This window comes from Orycteropus afer, unplaced genomic scaffold (assembly GCF_000298275.1).
Source record: "Orycteropus afer afer isolate SDZICR_OR568_19922 unplaced genomic scaffold, OryAfe1.0 scaffold00046, whole genome shotgun sequence".
NCBI lineage: Eukaryota > Metazoa > Chordata > Mammalia > Tubulidentata > Orycteropodidae > Orycteropus > Orycteropus afer.
In genome coordinates, this window is record NW_006921633.1 from 1,714,832 (window position 1) to 1,721,282 (window position 6,451).

Consider the following 6,451-nt stretch of genomic DNA (forward strand, 5'->3'; position numbering starts at 1 on the left):
AGGAAGAGACAAATAAAACCACAGAGAAAATTGTCGAAGATTTGTTGGAAGAGAATTTCCCTGGTATGATGAAAGATGAGAATATATCCATTCAAGAAGTCCAATGAAACCCAAACAGGATAGACCCCAAAAGAAAATCACCAAGATATCATCTTCAAACTCACCAAAACAAAAGACAAAGAAAGAATCCTGAAAGCAGCACAGGAAAAAGAAAAAGTTACCTACAAGGGGCAACCAATAAGACTAAGCTGGGATTTCTAAGCAGAAACCATGCAGGCAAGAAGACAACGGGATGGTATATATAAAATCCTGAATGAAAAAAATTTTCAACCAAGAATTATATATCCACCAAAACTGTCCCTCAAATATGATGGTAAAATTTGGACATTTCCAGATAAGCAGAAATTAAGGGAATTTGTTAAAACCAGACCAACCTTACAAGAGATACTAAAGGGAGTCCTTTGGACAGAGAGCCAACAATAGCAAACAATAACTGATAATTAATACACATGATGACATAACCCAGAAACCAAGCCAGTTATGGAAGTATCCAAAGTAAATAAGCCTACAAGATTGTAAACTGGGAACTAGGGACATCAACTGACAAATGAGGACAACTGCAAACCAAGAAGATGGAAAAAAAACTGTGTAGTTACAGAACTTCTTAATGGTAAGGAAGTCAAGACAACTGCAAGATAGAATGGACTGTTCTAAACTTGGGAAGCAATTATAAATCACAGGGTAACCTCAAAGAAAAATTATAAACCTTCACATCAAAATAAGAAAGAGGACCAGCACAAATATTTGTTGTTGTTGTTGTTGTTATGTGCCGTCAAGTCGGACTCGACTCATAGCGACCTCTCCTTGGGTTGCCAAGGCAGCATCACTATGGAAGTAGATTGCTCAACCTTCCTTCTGAGGAGTGGCTGGTGGATTTGAACTGCCAGCCTTCTGGCCAGCAGTCAAGTGCCTTAGGCACTATGCTACAAGAGCTCCTAATATTTAGCAAAAACTAAACAATAGCAACGAAGGTAATGATAACACAATTCATAAACAAAATGAGCTTGGCACAGAAAATTATATGGAACAAAGAAATCAGGAACACCATGAAAAAGCACATAACAAAATAACAGCAACAAATTCATACTTGTCGATAATTACACTGAATGTCAATGGATTAAACGCACCACTCAACACACGGAGAGTTGCACACTGGATAAGAAAACATAATCCACCAATATGCTGTCTACAAGAGACACACCTTGGAGACAAAGACAAAAACAGACCAAAAATCAAAGGTTGGAAAAAGATATATCGAGCAAATGGCAACCATAAAAGAGCAGGAGTGGCAATATAAATTTCTGATAAAATTGACTTTAAGACAAAAACCACCATAAGAGACAAAATGAAACCAAATACACTGCCAAATACAGTTGGCTCTGACTCATGGCAACCCCTCCTTGGGTTTCTGAGGCGGTATCACTACGGAGGTAGATTGCCCAATCTTCCTTCCGAGGCTGATGGACTTGAACTGCCAGCCTTCTGGTTAGCAGTCAAATGCCTTAGGCACTACACCACCATGAGAGACAATGAAGGACATTATATAATGATTAAAGGATCGAATGAACAAGAGGCTATAACAATAATAAATATCTACGTGCCCAATGAAAGAGCCCCAAAATACATAAACCAGACTCTAACAGAACTGAAAAGACAAATATATGACTCCAAAGTCATAGTAGGAGACTTTAATACACTTTTAATACACTTTAATACTTTCAGTCACAGATAGAAAAACTGGAAAGAAACTCAGCAAAGATACAGAAGAACTAAACAATACAATCCACCCACTAGACCTTATAGGCATCCACAGAGCACTTCACTAAACAGCACAATATACGTTCCTTTCCAGTGCACATGGAACATTCTCCAGGATAGACCGTATGTTAGACCACAAAGCAAGCCTCAAAAAATTTTAAAACACTGAAACATTGCAAAGCATCTTCTCAGATCACAATACTGTAAAATTAGAAACCAATAATACGAAGATGAACAAAAAAAGAGTAAAAATATGGAAACTGAATAACATCCTACTTGAAAATGACTGGATAACAGAAGAAATAAAAAATGAAATTAAAAAAGTCCTTGAACCAAATTAGAATGAAAACACAATATACCCAACTCTTTGGGACACAGTAAAAGCAATGATCAGAGACCAATTTACAGCAATCAATGCACAATCAAAAAAGAAGAAAGAGCCAAAATCAATACTTTTGAGACGAGAAAGGAGAATTTAAGAAGCATTAATGAAGAATTATAACCTGTGCTAACCTAAGTAGGGAAGTTCTGTTAAGCAGTGAAACAAGTTGTTGTGAGGCCAGAGACATCTGGCTTGGGCCAGCTTGAAAAACCATGTACAAAGAGTGGAAAATTTCTCAGCCTTGCTCCCCCTCCCTTCTTTCTCTGCCCATACTCCCCCTCCTCTCTTCCTCTCAAGCATGTTTTTTGCTTCTGTAAAAACTGCTAGCTATTTTTTGCTTCTTTTAATAACTGCTAGCTGGCATCTTTTTGTAAATAACCAATCAGCCTTTTACCCTGAACACCCCGGAAGAAGAACACCATAAAGGCCCCATGTGGCTTTTGTTTGGGGCTCAGTCTCTAGATGTGAATCCACTGAATCTATGTTAGCTAGCACAAAAATAAAAGTCTTTCCTTTTTCACCCTGCTCAGCATTAGCATTTCCCTTGGTGGCTCTGGTAACACTTTAAACCAACATCTCTTGCAAGTAGAAAAAGAGCAGCAAAAAAGCCTACAGTCACAGAAGAAAAGAAATTCTAAAGATCGAGCAGAAATAAATGAAACAGAAAATAGAAAGACAATAGAAAAAACTCAACAGGACAATAAGTTGGTTCTTTGAAAAGATTAATAAAATTGACAAACCACTGGCAAATTGAAGAAAGAAAAAGAGGGAGAGAATACAAATAACATGAATAAGAAATGAATTTGGCAACACCACAACAGAACCAATAGAAATTAAAAGGCTAATATTAGGATACTATGAAGAACTATACTCTAACAAATTCAAAAGTCTAGGAGAAATGGATAGATTTCTAGAAACATACTACTTACCTAAACTGACAGAGACTGTGGTGGAAAATTTAAACAGACCTTTAACAAAAGAAGAAATTGAACAGGTCATAAAAAAGTTACCAACAATAAAAAGCCCTGGCCCAGACAGTTTCACTGGAGAATTCCACAGAACATCAGAGAAGAAGTACATGAATCCTATTCAAACTATTCCAGAACATGGAAAAGGGTGGAATCCTCCTAAATTCACTTTATGAAGCAAGCATAACCTTGATTCCAAAACCAGGAAAAGACATCACTCAAAGGAAAACTCAGACTGATATCCCTCATGAATATAGATGCATAAATCTTCAACAAAATACTAGCCAATAGACTCCAACAACATATCAAAAAAAATAATACATGACCAAGTGGGGTTCATACCAGGTATAGAAGGATGGCCCAACATTAGAAAAACAATCAATGTCATCCACTACATAAATAAAATAAAGGAAAACAATGTGATCATATCAATTGATGCAGAAAACACATTTGATAAAATTCAACACCCATTCCAGATAAAAATTATCAGAAAAATAGGAATAGAAGGGATATTCCTCAACATAATAAACGGCATATATACAAAACCAACAGCCAACATTATTCTCAATGGAGAGAGACTTAAACCATTCCCCTTCAAACAGGAACCAGACAAGGATGCCCTCTATCAACACTTATATTCAACATTGTATTGGAAGTCCTAGCCAGGGCAATAAGGCAAGAAAGGGAAATCAAAGGCATCTAAATTGGTAAGGAAGAAGTAAAATTATCCCTATTTGCTGATGATATGATCCTATACACAGAAAGCCAAGAAACTCAGAAAAAAAAAAAAAAAATACTGGAACTAATCAAGACATTTAGCATAGTATCAGGATACAAGATCAACATACAAAAATCAGCTGGATTCCTCTACACCAGCAAAGAGATTGCTGAAAAGTAAATAGGGAAATCAATACCATTCACAACAGCTACCAAAATATAAAATACTTGGGAATAAATCTCATTAGAGACACAAAAGATGTGTACAAAGAAAACTACATATTACTACTCCAAGAAACCATAAGAGATCTACTTTAATAGAAGAACATACCATGTTTGTGAATAGGAAGATTAAACATTGTGAAAATGCCAGTACTACCCAAAGTAATCTACACATTCAATGCAATCTCAATCCAGATCCCATCAGCATTCTTTAAGGATAGGGAAAAACCAATCACTAATTTTATATGGAAAGGAAAGAGACCTCAATTAAGCAAAGTACTATTGAAAAAGAACAAAGTAGGAGGTCTCATACTCCCAGATCTCAAAACCTTCAATACAGCTACAGTAATCAAAACAGCCTGGTATTGGTACAAAGATGGACACATAGACCAGTGGAATAGACTTGAGACCCCAAAAACAGATGCATCGACCTATGGTCAGCTGATTTTTGACAAAGGACTGAAATCCATTACATGAGGAAGAGATGGTCTCTTTACTGGGAAAAATTGATATCCATTTGCAGAAAAATGAAACAAGATCTGTACCTCACACCATACACAAAAACTAACTCCAGATGGATCAAAGACTTAAATGTGAAACCCGAAACTATGAAGTTCCTCAAGGAAAAACTAGGGGCAAATTTAGGGGCCCTGATATGTGGTATATACTGTCAAGCATAACCCAAAATGCATGAACAGCTGAAGATAAACTAGATGAATGGGACCTTCTAAAAATTAAATTTTTATGTTCTTCAAAAGACTTCTCCAAAACAGTAAAAGAGAACCTACAGATTGGGAAAAAGTATTCAGCAACAGCATACCTGACAAGGGACTTATCTCTAAACTTTACAGAAAACTCTAACACCTCAACAACAAAAGGATTAACAATCCAATTAATAAATGGGCTGAAGACATGAATAGACACTTCACTAAGACGATATTCAGATGGCCAGCAAGTACATGAAGAAATGTTCACGATCATTAGCTATTAGAGAGATGTAAATCAAAGAAACAATGCAATACCTTCTCACCCCAGCACTAATGGCAAATATTTATGGAAGCAGATCAGCACACCTTTCTTCTGCAGCACTGCTGAGTGTGTTTAAACTACCAATCTTTAGATTAGCAGTCAAGTGCAAACTGTGCTACCTAAGGACCTTTGATTAGCCATTAGTGAAATGCAAATTAAAACTACTATGAGATACCACCTCATCCCCACTCTCTTTAATAATGACTGGGTAATAGGATAAAGAAAAAAGGAAAATTAAAAAATCCTTGAACCAAATGAGAATAAAAACACAATATACAAAAGTCTTTGTGGGACACAGCAAAAGCAGTAATCAGAGGGCAATTTATAGCAATAAATGCATTCATCAAAAAAAAAAGAAAGAGCCAAAACTGACACCTTAACCCAACATTTCCAACAATTAGAAAAAGAGCAACAACAACAACAACAACAACAACAAAAACGACAGTCACTAGAAGAAATAATAAAAATTCAAGCAGAAATGAATGGAACAGAAAATAGAAAGACAACAGAAAAAAATCAACATGACTAGAAGTTGGTTCTTTAAACGACAAACCACTGGCAAACTTAATGAAGGAAAAGAAGCAGAAAAAGCAAGTAATGAGAATAAGAAATTAAATGGGCAATATCACAACAGAACTAACTAAAATAAAAGGGATAATATCAGGATATATGAAGAACTGTACTTCAATAAATTTGAACACCTAGAAAAAATGGACAGATTTCTAGAAATACACTGTTGTTACTGATGTTGTTGTTCTGTGCCGCTGAGTCGGACCCGACTCATAACAACCCCTCTTTGGGTTTCTGAGGCAGTATCACTACGGACGTAGATTGCTCAACCTTCCTTCCGAGTAGTGGCTGGTGGGTTTGAACTTAGGCACTATGCTACCAGAGCTCCTAGAAACACACTACTTACCCAAATTAATGCAGACTAAGGTAGAAATTTTCAACAGTCCCATAACAAAAGAAGAAATTGAACAGGTCATAAAAAAATTACCAACAAAAAAAAAGTCCTGGCCCAGATGGTTTCACTGGAGAATTCTAACAAACATTCAGAGAAGAACTGACACCAATTATACTTAAACTAATCCAAAACAGAAAAGGATGGAATCCTCCCAAAATCATTTTATGAAGCAAGCAGAAGCTTGATACCAAAATCAGGCAAAGACACCTCTAGAAAGGATAACTACAGACCAATATCCCTCATGAATACAGATCCGAGAATCTTCAACATAATACTAGCCGATAGACTCCAACAACATATCAAAAAAATAAAACATCACGACCAAGCGGGGTTCATATCAGGTATGCAAGG